A 14,624-nucleotide genomic window follows, 5' to 3' on the forward strand; every position below is an offset into this window, starting at 1 on the left:
GAAGACAAGGCCACAGGCTTTTCAAAAGCCAGAGAGGAAGTAGACAGAGACCAGAAACAATGCAGGTCATCCTATCTCAGCCCGAGGCATCCAGCAGTCCCAGACAACCACCCCAACTGGGACCACCGAGACGAGGCAGAAGGGGTGGAAGACCGTGGCTGACCCCTTATTAAAATGTGATCCTCACGGAAGTCCAGGCAATAGGAAAGAAACCTGTCGATTGGAATATGATAAAGGAAATCAATCAGGAGCCAACGGAGAAGGCTTCACCATTCCTAGAGCACCTCAGGGATTGCCTCTGACATCGGGCATAAACTTCAGAAGCTGGAAATAAACCCAGCTACCCCTGCCTCTCACCTGACTGAGGTTGCCTGTGGGGTGTTTAATACCTGGGATAGAGAGGAGGAAAAGTCAGAGGATAAAAGGCCCAGAGGCAAGCCCACCCACTGGCTCTTGCCCACCAACATCAACCCTTGGCAGAGGAACCTGGACAAAGCGCCCATGGAGAAACTCGCACCTTTGGTAAGTGGAGAAAGGGGCGGGGGGCCAGGGGGGACATGGCAGGTCCCAGCCACTACCCTCGAAAGCAGGTGGTCCCAATAGTGAAGGGTGATGGGGCCGGGGGGCTCCTAAGCTGGCACTCCATTTGACCCCCAAGGAGCCCCAGCAGACACTGGACAAAGGGGGAAAGCGCCTAGCACTCTTAATCAACCTCGGTGCCACTTAATGGTTCTGAACACACAAGATCAGGCAAACTCAGTCACAAAAGTTGTAAAATTACATGAGCGTCAGGGAAGGCCCAAGAGTGGGCATCCATAGAGCCACCAGAACGTAAATCAGATGAACACACCCATTCCTTCCTGCGTGTCCCCCAGTGCCCAGTACCTCTACTAGAAAGAGGTATCTTTACATAAATTGGGAGCTGCTATCCTCTTGACAAATGAGATTGGGGTCTCCCCTGACGGAGCAAGTCTGCCTTCCTGGAGCCAAGGTCTGAGCCCAGGGATGGGTGAGATGACCTCTTTGGGTTCTATTGGTTTGAATAACACCCGGCAGAAAGACCCCTGCTGCAGCCAACTTGGGAGAATCAGTAACATAAAGACTTAAGTGATTTGGCCACTGGCTACCTCTCCAAATGCACTTCCATAGCCTTCTCTCTGCTCCAGCCATCCCGACAGCAGCATTATTCCTCATATACCCCAGGCAATCATGCCTCAGGCCCTTTGCACTTGCTCTAACCTCAACTGTGATGCTCTTCCCCATAGTCACATGGTTTAGTGTCTGCCTTGATTCGGGTCTGCACACATCTCACCTTATCGCAGAGACCTTCCCTGGCCACCCTATCACTAACAGCCCCCTGAATCTGTGTTACTACTTTAGCCCGATTTATCTCCATAGCTCTGTCATCTCCTGGTATTACAGTGGTTTACTTGTTATGAGCTTATTAAGATGTAAATCTCATGAAAGCAGGGACTTGCTCTCTTGTGTCCACCACTCGATGTATCGCCAGCATAAGAAACAGTGCATGACCTTTTAGTAGGCATTCGGTAAATACATACATATAAATATATCAAAGAGGAAGGAGAAGAGGGAGGGAGAAATGCAGGCAGAAAAGAAGAAAGGAAGGAGAGAAGAAGGGGGGGAGGAAGGGCAAAGTAGGAGGGTTTAGGTACTGGGGGGTGTGGCGGTGGACATTCCATGGAAGTTACTGTTCTGTTGCTTCAGTTTTCATAGTGATGCATTTGAGAGTGATGGTGGAAAGAAGGGGTTATGGTTTTGAGAGGAGAGGAGAAAATGTGAAGTAGTTGCCTAAGAAAATGGGAGAGTGATTGGGTCAATACGATTGCCTGGTAGCATTAAGGTTTGTATACTGAATTTAAAGTGAGACTTGTCATTACAGCTGCAAGTTTTGCTCCGGCAATACTCAGCAGCATGGCCCAGAGGGGAAGGATTTCGCCCAACTGTAGTTTCATGGAAGAGTACAATGACGGGAGAGATGGGACACGGGAGTCAAGAGTGACCGTGAGAGATTATTGTGATTGCCCATCTGGGTACGAAGGGTAATGGAGATGTCACAAGGGAAGGGACAGTTTAGGCTAAGGAACCGAAGGTCTCAGTGGGGGCAGGGGGTCTAAGGATGGTTGGATGTGAGCTGGGGCAGGTGTTGGTTAGAGAGTTGGGCACAAGAATGTTGAGATCATGAAAGGTTTGCATTTATCGGTAGTCACGAGGCCTAGCATATAACCAAGAGAGTGAGCAATGTACTAAGGCAGAGACAGGTTCGTTGAAGAAGAGCCCAAGGAGGTGACGTGCCAGGGTGGTGGAAAGATTCCTCCCGTCGGTACTGAAATTAGCAGGAATTGTGGGGGTCGTAGAGACAGCGGAATGAGTAAGACAGTAAAAGGGAAGAGGAGGAGGCTGGAGACTCAGGAGATGAAGGCCGCCTTAGGGGTAGTGAAGGACGTAGTCTGAGGGCAGGAGATGCAATGTTGCAAGGCTGTAGGAGGAGGAAGGGGAAGGGTGTGCACGCGGCAGTGAGGTACAAGCGGACCTTCGCCACCGTCAGCCCAGCCGTGGGAGAGCTGAGGGAGAAAAACGGCCGTCCCTTGAGACAGCTGTCGGGGAAGCCGGAACTGAAGGAGAGGGCCAGCTTTCGTACAACCGCACCGTGAAAGGACCACTCAGAGAATAGGCTGAGGATACAGGAGATTTTACTTCTGCTGGAACTGGAATTCCAGAGGGCACCGTGGAAGAATTTGAGGAGCTGGAGAAGGATGTGGAAAGATAACAGAAGAACAGTACATGGAACTCAAAGGGAATTAGAGTGTGAGAGAGGAGAGGCCACCTGGAAGTCTGGGGGCTCTTTGGTGACGGCCATAAATAGGCATAAAGGGAACAAGGAGTACTCCCAGTAGATACAATACTGATGCTCTTAGGTTATGAGTAGGAAAAGATGGATTCCTAGGACCTCCTGACAATGAGGATAGAAGGCTAGAGGTAAAATGATCATAAGAAGTGCACCTTTTTGGAGTTGAGTTCCCCTCGTGGCTTGGTGGTAACAAACCCGGCTAGTATCCATGAGGATGCCGGCCTCCCTTAGTGGCTTAAGGATCTGGCATTGCCGTGAGCTCTGGTGTAGGTCGCAGACACAGCTTGGACCTGGCATTGCTGTGGCTGTGGTGAAGGTTGGCAGCTATAGCTCTAATTTGACCCCTAGCCTGGGCACTTCCATATGTCACAGGTGTGGCCTTAAAAAGCAAACAAACAAAAAAAAAAGAAAAAGAAAAGAAAGAAAGAAAGAAAGAAGGAAGGAAGGAAGGAAGGAAGGAAAGAAAGAAAGAAAAAAGAAAGAGAAAGAAAGAAATTCATCTTTTCTGTCGTAGCCTCTGTTGGGGAGGGGCAGTTTTATCTTAAGCACGTATGATCATTTCAACCCCTATGGATGAACTTAGGGATTTTTGGCATAGCCAGTTACCACACCAAACGGTGCCTGTTCTCTTGTCTCCCCTTCCTATACTTCATGATCTCACCAAAGAAATGGCTCAAAGAGAATTTCGAGGAAATTAGAATAGAAGGTGATGCCATGGCAGATCAGAAAGGATAAAAGCTTAGACCAAAGGAAACCGGCTTGTGTACCCCTCAGTCTCCTGCGACTGTGCACATACTCTCTAGTGGGATAAACTCTGACTTCTCCTGCTTTGTGAAGTTCCTGGGATCTCTTGCATTTTTCCCCAGACACATGAATTCCACTCTTACTTTTCTGAAAATAACCATAAGAATACAATTCCAAAATGTTTCTAGTCCCTTAAAATGTATATAGATATTGTTAATTGCAGCTGAAGCAATAATAACTTCCGTTTAAAATTTTCAATGTAAATGAAATTATTTTCTACTTTTATACATAGTCACAACAAACATTGAAGGTACAAAAAGCTGATATGAGAGCAACCAAAAATCTCCAAAAAGAAAATTCACCTACTATGAATCAAAAATCTTCTAAATTAATGAATTACAGTCAACCCTCCATAGCAACAGGTTCTGCACCCACAGATACAGAAGTCCAACTGTAACATGTCATTTTATAGAAGGGACTTCAGCAACTGCAGATACCAAGGAACAACTGATTTTACCTAGCTTTAAACAAGGCCAATAAGTTACTAAAAAATATTTCCTATAATACTCAGTCTCAGCCAAACTAAATTCGCTGACATTCAGCTGGTTAACTTTTTAAAGATAAATTACTAATACAGGCACTGACGAAATAGGTGAAAATGCAACTTGCGCTGTAAAACATGATTTTGGGTAAGCTTACCTTTCTCCAACCTCAACTATTATCTATATTCTGATGCCGATTCAGTCATATTTGCAAATAACAATCATAATGAGACATAAAGCAGAAGTATTGATCTCTTCTCAACGTATACATTCATCTACCAAGTAGAAAATAACTTGGGAAACTGTATCAGTCGAATTATTCATAGATGCCAAACAGCACCCCCAAAATGGATATTGAAGAGAGCTTGAAACAGAGCTAATTTACAAAAGTGTGGCCAGGGGAGTTCCCGTCATGGCTCAGCGGTAACAAACTTGTCTAGCATCCATGAGGCCACCATTCAATCCCTGGCCTCGCTCAGCGGGTTAAGGATCCAGTGCTACCGTGAGCTGTGGTGTAGGTCACAGGTTCGGCTCGGATCTGGCATTGCTGTGGCTGTGGCGTAGGCCCACAACTGTAGCTCTGATGTGCCCCCTAAACTGGGAACTTCCATATGCCATGAGTGCAGCCCTAAACAGACCCCCCAAAAAAAAAAAGTGGTCAGGGAAGGGGGAAGCCAGTTCAGAATAATGAGGCTCCCTGAGTCCAGCAACAGTGGAAGGCAACCACCATCCCTCATCTGAAGGGGCAAGAAGAAGGAGCAGCTCCAAGAACCCACTTGTTACACCTTGTTAATGCTTATTAAGCCTCACAAGAACTGCGATCCTCTGTAAAGAAGCTCAACCTCTGCCCACACGTGGCACAGCAGGGAGGTTTCCATAGGAATAAATGCATCAACTTTGCCTTCTTCCCGTATCCCAATACCCTGCTGATGCTTCCCCTTGTCCAGACCCGACGTCCGAAAGCCAGGGAGCAAAAACGCTTGTTGGGCCCCCCATAAAAACCACTCCCCTGGGGCAGGCAGCTGGACGAGGAAGGGGAGACAAATGGAAGGTATCCAACTCGGGGCCAGCACGTGCTCTGTTTCAACAAAGGGACAGGAGCCGGAACACAGATGAAGAGTGTCGATGGTGAAGCAGCAAGGAATAAAAAGGCCATCTGAGTCTTAAGAAGAATGAGTTAAAAAGTGATATCACCTTTCCCCTGCTTCAACCGATGGTGCGTCATCATGAATGTTCCTGAGACCAAGAATAAAAGGAAAATCCTAAGAGTTTATAGACGTAGGCTTCTTGTGAGCAGTGCTGGGTGTCAGAACATAACAGTGCCATGTCTTCAAAGTTCTCAAGAGAAAAAAATTTCTTCACTTTACTTTATGGCCACACCTGAGGCACCTGGAAGGTCCTGGCCAGGGATGGACTCCAAGCTGCAGCTATGGCACTGCCAGATCTTTTAACCCACCCACCGTGCCATTAAAAATATTTTAATCTAGTGTACTGAGCCTAGCCAAATAAAATGTGGGGACAAAATATGGACATTTTCAAACACGTGAGAACTCTGAAAATTTATATACACTAAATCATTTTTAAGGAAGTTGTCTGAGGATGTGCTTCAATGAAACAGGGAAGTAAACCATGACAAAAGAAGAAATTGTGGGAGTTCCCCTTGCAGCGCAGCAGAAGTGAATCCGACTAGTACTCCCAAGGATGCAGGTTCAATCCCTGGCCACTGTCAGTGGGTTAAGGATCCAGTGTTGCTGTGAGCTGTGGTGTAGGCTGGTAGCTGCCGCTCTAATTTGACCCCTAGCCTGGGAACTTCCATATGCCATAGGTGTGGCCCTAAAAAGCAAAAAAGAAGAAGAAGGAGAGGAAGGAGAAAGGAGAGGGGAGAGATCTACCAGAGGGGCCTTGGAATGAAAAAGAGATGGGAGAGAATTCACGGATGAGGGCTTGACAAAAACTCGAGACTCCGCGCATTAAGTGAAGAACGGAGGAGTTCCTGTCGTGGCTCAGTGGTTAACAAACCCGACTAGTATCCATGAGGAGGCAGGTTTGATCCCTGGCTTTATTCAGTGGGTTAAGGATCCAGTGTTGCTGTGAGCTGTGGCATGGGTCACAGGCGCGGCTTGAATCTGGTGTTGCTGTAGCTGTGGTGTAGGCAGGCAGCTACAGCTCCGATTGGACCCCCAGCCTGGGAACCTCCATATGCTGCGGGTGTGGCCCTAAAAAGACAAAAATATATATATTGAGAGAGAGAGATAAATCAACAAACAGAAAGAGAAAAGCTATAAAAAAAAAGGCAGCTTAAATTTGCAGGAAACTAAAACATGACATGAGTTTGAAGAAATGGCAAAAAAAAAAAAATCTTCAACTTGATACTAGGTGTGTTCTCTGTTTGCTAACACTGGGTCCTGACTTTGTACACTTAGAGAAGGAAGTATCATCCCAGTGCCTCACTTGGCTCAGGGAGCAATTTTTTTTTTTTTTGAAATATAGGATTTTATTAAACATAAAAGTGATTTTACCTGGGCAGTGAGATTTTTTTATATAATTTTTTTTATTTTCCCACTGTACATCAAGGGGGTCAGGTTATCCTTACATGCATACATTACAATTACATTTTTCCCCCAGCCTTTCTTCTGTTGCAACATGAGTATCTAGACAAAGTTCTCAATGCTATTCAGCAGGATCTCCTTGTAAATCTATTCTAAGTTGTGTCTGATAAGCCCAAGCTCCTGATCACTCCCACTCCCTCCCCCTCCCATCAGGCAGCCGCAAGTCTTTTCTCCAAGTCCATGATTTTCTTTTCTGAGGAGATGTTCATTTGTGCTGGATATTAGATTCCAGTTATAAGTAATATCATATGGTATTTGTCTTTGTCTTTCTGGCTCATTTCACTCAGGATGAGAGTCTCTAGTTCCATCCATGTTGCTGCAAATGGCATGATGTCATTCTTTTTTATGGCTGAGTAGTATTCCATTGTGTATATATACCACCTCTTCCGAATCCAATCCTCTGTCGATGGACATTTGGGTTGTTTCCATGTCTTGGCTATTGTGAATAGTGCTGCAATGAACATGCGGGTGCACGTGTCTCTTTTAAGTAGAGTTTTGTCCGGATAGATGCCCAAGAGTGGGATTGCGGGGTCATAGGGAAGTTCTATGTATAGATTTCTAAGGAATCTCCAAACTGTTCTCCCTAGTGGCTGTACCAGTTTACATTGCCACCAACAGAGCAGGAGGGTTCCCTTTTCTCCACAGCCCCTCCAGCACTTGTTATTTGTGGATTTATTAATGATGGCCATTCTGACTGGTGTAAGGTGGTATCTCCTGGTAGTTTTGATTTGCATTTCTCTTATAACCAGCGATGTTGAGCATTTTTTCATGTGTTTGTTGGCCATCTGTATATCTTCTTTGGAGAAATGTCTATTCAGGTCTTTTGCCCATTTTTCCATTGATTGATTGGCTTTTTTGCTGTTGGGTTGTAGAAGTTGTTTATATATTCTAGAGATTAAACCCTTGTCAGTTGCATCATTTGAAACTGTTTTCTCCCATTCTGAGAGTTGTCTTTTTGTTTTCTTTTGGGTTTCCTTTGCTGTGCAAAAGCTTTTCAGTTTGATGAGGTCCCATGGGTTTATTTTTGCTCTAATTTCTATTGCTTTGGGAGACTGACCTGAGAAAATATTCATGATGTTGATGTCAGAGAGTGTTTTGCCTATGTTTTCTTCTAGGAGTTTGATGGTGTCCTGTCGTATATTTAAGTCTTTCAGCCATGTTGAGTTTATTTTTGTGCATGGTGTGGGGGTGTGTTCTAGTTTCTTTGCTTTGCATGCAGCTGTCCAGGTTTCCCAGCAATGCTTGCTGAATAGACTTTCTTTTTCCCATTTGATGTTCTTGCCTCCCTTGTCAAAGATTAATTGACCATAGGTGTCAGGTTTATTTCCGGATTCTCTATTCTGTTCCATTGGTCTGTCTGTCTGTTTTGATACCAGTACCACACTGTTCTGATGACTGTGGCTTTGTAGTATTTCTTGAAGTCTGGGAGAGTTATGCCTCCTGCTTGGTTTTTGTTTCTCAGGATTGCTTTGGCGATTCTGGGTCTTTTGTGGTTCCATCTAAATGTTTGGATTGTTTGTTCTAGTTCTGTGAAAAATATCCTGGGTAATTTGATAGGGATTGCATTGAATCTGTAGATTGCTTTGGGTAGTATGGCCATTTTTACAATATTGATTTTCCCAATCCAGGAACATGGAATGTCTTTCCATTTCTTTACATCTTCTTTGATTTCTTTGATTAAAGTTTTATAGTTCTCGGCATATAGGTCCTTTACCTCCTTGGTCAGGTGTATTCTGAGGTATTTGATTTTGTGAGGTGCAATTTTAAAAGGTATCGTATTTTTGTATTCCTTTTCTAATATTTCATTGCTGGTATACAGAAATGCAACTGACTTCTGAATGTTAATCTTATATCCTGCTACTTTGCTGAATTTATTAATCAGTTCAAGTAGTTTTGGGGTTGAGTCCTTGGGGTTTTCTATGTATAGTATCATGTTTTCTGCATACAGTGACAGTTTTATCTCTTCTCTTCCTATATGGATGCCTTTTATTTCTTTTGTTTGCCTAATTGCTGTGGCTAGGACTTCCAACACTATGTTGAAGAGCAGTGGTGACAGTGGGCACCCCTGTCCTGTTCCAGATTTGAGTGAGAAGGCTTTCAGTTTTTCCCCATTGAGTATTATATTTGCTGTGGGTTTATCATAAATGGCTTTGATTATATTCAGGAATGTTCCCTCTGTACCCACTTTGGTGAGGGTCTTGATCATGAATGGATGTTGGATTTTGTCAAATGCTTTTTCTGCATCTATGGAGATGATCATATGATTTTTGACTTTTTTTTTGTTAATGTGGTGTATGATGCTGATTGATTTGCATATGTTGAACCATCCTTGTGAACCTGGGATGAATCCAACCTGGTCATGGTGTATAATTTTTTTGATATGTTGTTGGATTCGGTTGGCTAAGATTTTGTTGAGAATTTTTGCATCTATATTCATCAATGATATTGGGCGATAGTTTTCTTTTTTGGTGGTATCTCTGCCTGGTTTTGGAATGAGGGTGATGGTGGCATCATAGAATGTCTTTGGGAGTATTCCTTCTTCTTCAACCTTTTGAAAGAGTTTCAGGAGGATGGGCACCAATTCCTCTTTATATGTTTGATAAAATTCACCTGTGAAGCCATCTGGTCCTGGACTTTTATTTGTAGGGAGTGATTTTATGACCTCTTCAATTTCATTTCTAGTGATCGGTCTGTTCAGTTGGTCTGTTTCTACTTGATTCAGTTTTGGCAGGCTGTAAGATTCTAGAAAATTGTCCATTTCTTCCAGATTGTCAAACTTGTTGCCGTATAGTTGTTCATAGTATTCTCTTATGGTTTTTTGTATTTCTGCTGTATCCGTTGTGATTTCTCCTTTTTCATTTATAATTTTGGTTATTTGGGTTCTTTCTCTCCTCTTTTTAGTGAGTCTGGCCAGGGGTTTGTCAATTTTGTTTATCTTTTCAAAGAACCAGCTCGTGGTTTTATTAATTTTCTCTATTGTTTTTTGAGTCTCTATTTTATTGATTTCTTCTTTGATCTTTATAATTTCCTTCCTTCTGCTGACTTGAGGACTTTTTTGTTCTTCTTTTTCTAATTAATTTAGGTGGAGGGTTAAGTTGTCAATTTGGGATCTTTCTTCTTTTTTGAGAAAGGCCTGTATTGCTATAAACTTCCCTCTGAGCACTGCTTTCGCAGCCTCCCATAGATTTTGAGCGGTTGTGTCTTCATTATCATTTGTTTCAAGGTAGTTTTTAATTTCCTTCTTGATTTCCTCATTGACCCATTGGTTTTTTAGTAGCATGTTGTTTAGTCTCCATGCAGTAGGTTTTTTTCTCTTTCCTTTTCCCATGGTTGATTTCTAATTTCATGGCATTGTGGTCAGAGAAGATACTCGAGATAATTTCTATGCTCCTAAATTTATTGAGGTTAGCTTTGTGTCCCAATATGTGGTCGATTCTTGAGAATATTCCATGAGCATTTCAGAAGAATGTGTATTCTGATTTTTTTGGATGTAGTGTCCTGAAGATATCAATTAAGTCTAACTTTTCTATTGTTTCCTTTAGGATCTCTGTTGCTTTATTGGTTTTCTGTCTAGAGGATCTGTCCATTGATGTGAGGGGCGTATTAAGGTCTCCTACTATGATTGTATTCTCATCAATATCTCCCTTTATGTCTGTTAATATTTGTTGTATGTATCTGGGTGCTACTATATTTGGGGCATATATGTTGACGATAGTAACATCCTCTCCTTGGATGGATCCCTTAATCATTAAGTAGTGTCCTTCTTTGTCTTTCTTTATGTCTTTTGTTTTAAAGTCTATCTTGTCTGATATGAGCGTTGCGACTCCTGCTTTTCTGTCATGTCTATTGGCGTGAAATATTTTTCCCCACCCTTTCACTTTCAATCTATATGTATCTTTTGTCCTAAGGTGAGTTTCTTGTAGGCAGCATATTGAAGGTTTTTGCCTTTTTATCCACTCAGCCACTCTGTGTCTTTTGATTGGGGCATTCAGTCCATTGACATTTAAGGTGATAATTGATAGATGATTATTTATTGCCACTTGAACCTCGTGTTCCAGTTGATTCTATGGTTCTCCATTCTTCCTTTCTTTTTTTTTTTTTTTGGTTGGATGGTCTCCTGTTATTATCTGCTTGAGTGTATTTTTTTTTCATTTTTTGCAAATGCAATATTTGGTTTTGGCTTGTGGTTGCCCTGTTTTTTAAGTATGCTAACCCCTTCCCATAATTGTGTGTTTTAGCCTGATAGTCCTGTAAGTTCAAACACTTCATTACTATATTAAAATTAATACATACATACAAACAAACAAAAAGGGTTATTTACTTCCTAACATCCCTTGCCCACATTTTATGGTTTTGATGACTCTTTTTTAATTTTTTCTTTTTAATTTTATTTTGTTTGAAGCATGTTCATGATTAAATCTGTATGCTGGCTTATTTGAGTGACTGCTCTCTGATTGCAGTTTCCTCAGTCCTACTTCTTCCTCTTCTTCTTTTTTTTTTTTCTTTTCTTTTTTCTTCCCTTTCCTTCCTTTCTTTTTTGGTTTAGAGAAGCCCTTTCAATATTTCCTTTAACCTGGGTTTTGTGTTGCTATATTCTTTAAGTTTTTGTTTGTTGGAAAAAATTTTTATTTCCCCTTCTATTTTAAATGATATTCTTGCTGGATAGAGCATTCTAGGTTGCATATTTTTTCCTCTTAGCACTTTAAATATCTCTTGCCATTCCCTCCTGGCCTGTAGTGTTTCTGTAGAGAAGTCAGCTGATATTCTTATGGGGGTTCCCTTGTAGGTAACATTCTGTTTTTCTCTTGCTGCTTTTAGGATCCTCTCTTTATCACTAACTTTTGCCATTTTTATTATGGTGTGTCTTGCTGTGGGTCTATTTGGGTTCAGTTTGTTTGGGGCCCTCTGTGCTTCTTGTATCTTGAACCCAGTATCCTTTAGATTTGGGAAGTTTCCAGCGATAATTTCTTCAAATATATTTTCCATCCCCTTATCTTTTTCTACTCCTTCTGGAATTCCTATTATGCATAGATTGGCCCACTTTATATTATCCCATAGGTCTCTTATATTGCTTTCCTGTTTTTTGATTCGGTTTTCTGTCTGTTGACCGGATTGAGTGATTTCCATTATTCTATCTTCCATATCACTGATTCGTTCTTCTGCATTATTCATTCTGGTTTTTACTGCCCTTAGTTCAGTTTGCATCTCTGCAAATTTCTAGCTTTTCTTGGCTCCTCCTTATATTTTCTAGTTCCTTTCTGAGGGTATCTGCGTTACTGTTCATATCTTCTTTTTTTTTTTGGTCTTTTTTTGTTGTTGTTGTTGCTATTTCTTGGGCCAATCCTGTGGCATATGGAGGTTCCCAGGCTAGGGGTTGAATCGGAGCTGTAGCCACTGGCCTACGCCAGGGCCACAGCAACACGGGATCCGAGCCGAGTCTGCAACCTACACCACAGCTCACGGCAACGCCGGATCGTTAACCCACTGAGCAAGGGCAGGGACCGAACCCGCAACCTCATGGTTCCTAGTCGGATTCGTTAACCACTGCGCCACGACGGGAACTCCTGTTCATATCTTCTCTTAATTCCTTCAGTATTTTCACTATTTCTCTTTTGAACTCCAGGTCTGTCAGACTGCAGAGATCTGTTTCATTGTTGACTGTTTTAGGTGAGTTCTCCTGTTGGTTTGACTGGGAGTGGTTTCTCTGCTTCTTCATCTTGCTTGTTGTTTTCTTTCTCCTGAGGGAGTTGTACTCTCCGTTATCGGGCAGTGTTTGCCTTGTCACTGCCGTGGAATATTTCCTGAGGGCTGGCGTTGTTGGTCAATCTTTTTTGAGGCAGTGTGGCTTTTCTGGAGTGTTGATGGGGCTAACAGTGTTTCTTTGAAGCAAAGGAGGGCTTCCTGAGGGCAGACAGGACTGGGAGGTCCACACCACGATGGTAGCAGATTTCACTTGGTCATGCAGATCTTGCTCTGGTGTTTTTAGGCTGTGGGGTTCTTGCAGGGGGTTGGCGGTGTTGGGCAGCTGTTCCTCAGGAGTGCAGCACCCCCTGGGGGCTGGAGCAGCTATCTGGGTCACTGAGAACCTAAGAGGCTCTTCCCTAGGGCAGCCCAACTCAGAAGGACAGCCTGCGAATGTAGGTGGATCTTTTCACAGTCTGGCCAAGCTTGTTGCAGCTTTTCTGGGCTGCAGGGGCTCCTCCAGGGGGCTGGTGGTTCTGAGCAGCTATTCCACAGGAATGGGGCACCCCCTGGGGGCTTGGGCGGGTAGCAGGGCCACTGGAAACCCAAGAGGCTCCTCCCCAGGGCAGCCTGACTCAGAAAAACCATCCGAGAATTAGGCAGATCTATTCACGGCCTGGCTAGGCTTGTTCTAGCTTTTCTGGGCTGCAGGCCTTTTCTCGGGGGCTGGTGGTGTTTGGTGCTGCTCTGCGGAAGTGTAGCCCCTCCAAAGGGCAAGCAGGCCTGTGCAGGGACAGCCCCTGCGGTGGTAGGCTTCAGGCAATTGTTGAGGCCAGCCCTCCTGGATGGCAGGCAGCCCCAGGTTCGGCGAGGGCGTAGGGGGTGGCGGGGGGGGGGGGGGGGGGGGGGGGGGCGGAGGGGATGCACTGGGAAGCACCGCTTTCAGCTGGCTAGCGGGCCTGTAAGCTTGCTGTGGCGTGGGGGGTATTCTATGGGGACCCACCCCTTCTTCTCTCCCCTCCCCAGCACGGGCGCAGACCAGGCTCATCTCCCAGGTTCCCTCTGATGCGGCTTTCCACTTCCCCGCCCCTAGAGTATTGCTCCCTTCCTCTGCGACAGCTTTGTTTTCTAGTCTCCCAGGCAGTCTTTGCCCCGTCAAATGGTTTCTAGACCTCCCAAGCAGTTTCCCCTCCACCCCGCCCCCCCAGCCCGTTCTCAGGGGACTAACCTCTGGAGCCGAGGATTCGGTGCCCAGCCCCTACCCAGGTGTCTCAATTTTTGGTGACTGTGCCCGTAGTTCAGATGGTCCGTTCGGTTCTTGATCGGCTTTTCCATACTCCAACTTACTGCTACACCCTTCTCTGCATGTGGAGATTCCTCCGGTTCGTTTGATCTTTCCCCCGTGTAGGTGACTTTCCAGGGTGCGGGATCCCTTTCTCCTCCGCAGTTCCCTTTCGGGAGCGCCCGTCCCGCTCGGATTTACCTTCTCTCACTCTCCTCCTTCTCCCGTTCTGCCCCGTAATGTCACGAACTTCTTGCCGTTATTGGAGTTTAGGTTCCTCTGCCAGCGATTGGTTGCTGTTCTGTGCGAGTCATTTATTCTGTAGATGTGCTTTTTTTTGTTGTGTTTGTGGGAGAGGGCGAGCGTGGCCCCCTACTCCTCCGCCGTCTTGTCCTCTGCAATTTGTTTTTAACAGTTGAAAGACCCAACGCTGTGTGTTGGCCTTCCCTGTTAAGAATTTACCTATATATGATTCCCTGTTTTTAATTTTTCCACATTAAATTCTATCAAAGTTTTACAGTGCTTAAGAAAGGACACACAGAGCTGATAACATCCATGGAAAGTAAAGGGAGCCGAAAGAGGGAGCAAAGCAAAAAATAACAATGTTCCTGCATTACGAGATTAGTAGGAAAAAAAACCAAAACATATACTTTCTTCAGGCAGTAGAATCAGAAGTGGGGGTTGGGTATGTAGTTTGACTTGGCAGAGTGACAAGCAGGGGAACTGAGAAAGGTGATATTTGTGCCAAGCAGAAGAGGGAGCGGTGGGGTGAGAGAAAGGGATGGAGGTGGTGGGTGGTGTGGAAGTACCCCACACCCTCATTATCTTCAAGGAAACCGTCGGGAAAACTAAAATGAGAAACCGTGGGGAAAAAAAACAAACCGTGGTAAAAAGTT

This window comes from Phacochoerus africanus, chromosome 10 (genome assembly GCF_016906955.1).
Source record: "Phacochoerus africanus isolate WHEZ1 chromosome 10, ROS_Pafr_v1, whole genome shotgun sequence".
Lineage (NCBI taxonomy): Eukaryota > Metazoa > Chordata > Mammalia > Artiodactyla > Suidae > Phacochoerus > Phacochoerus africanus.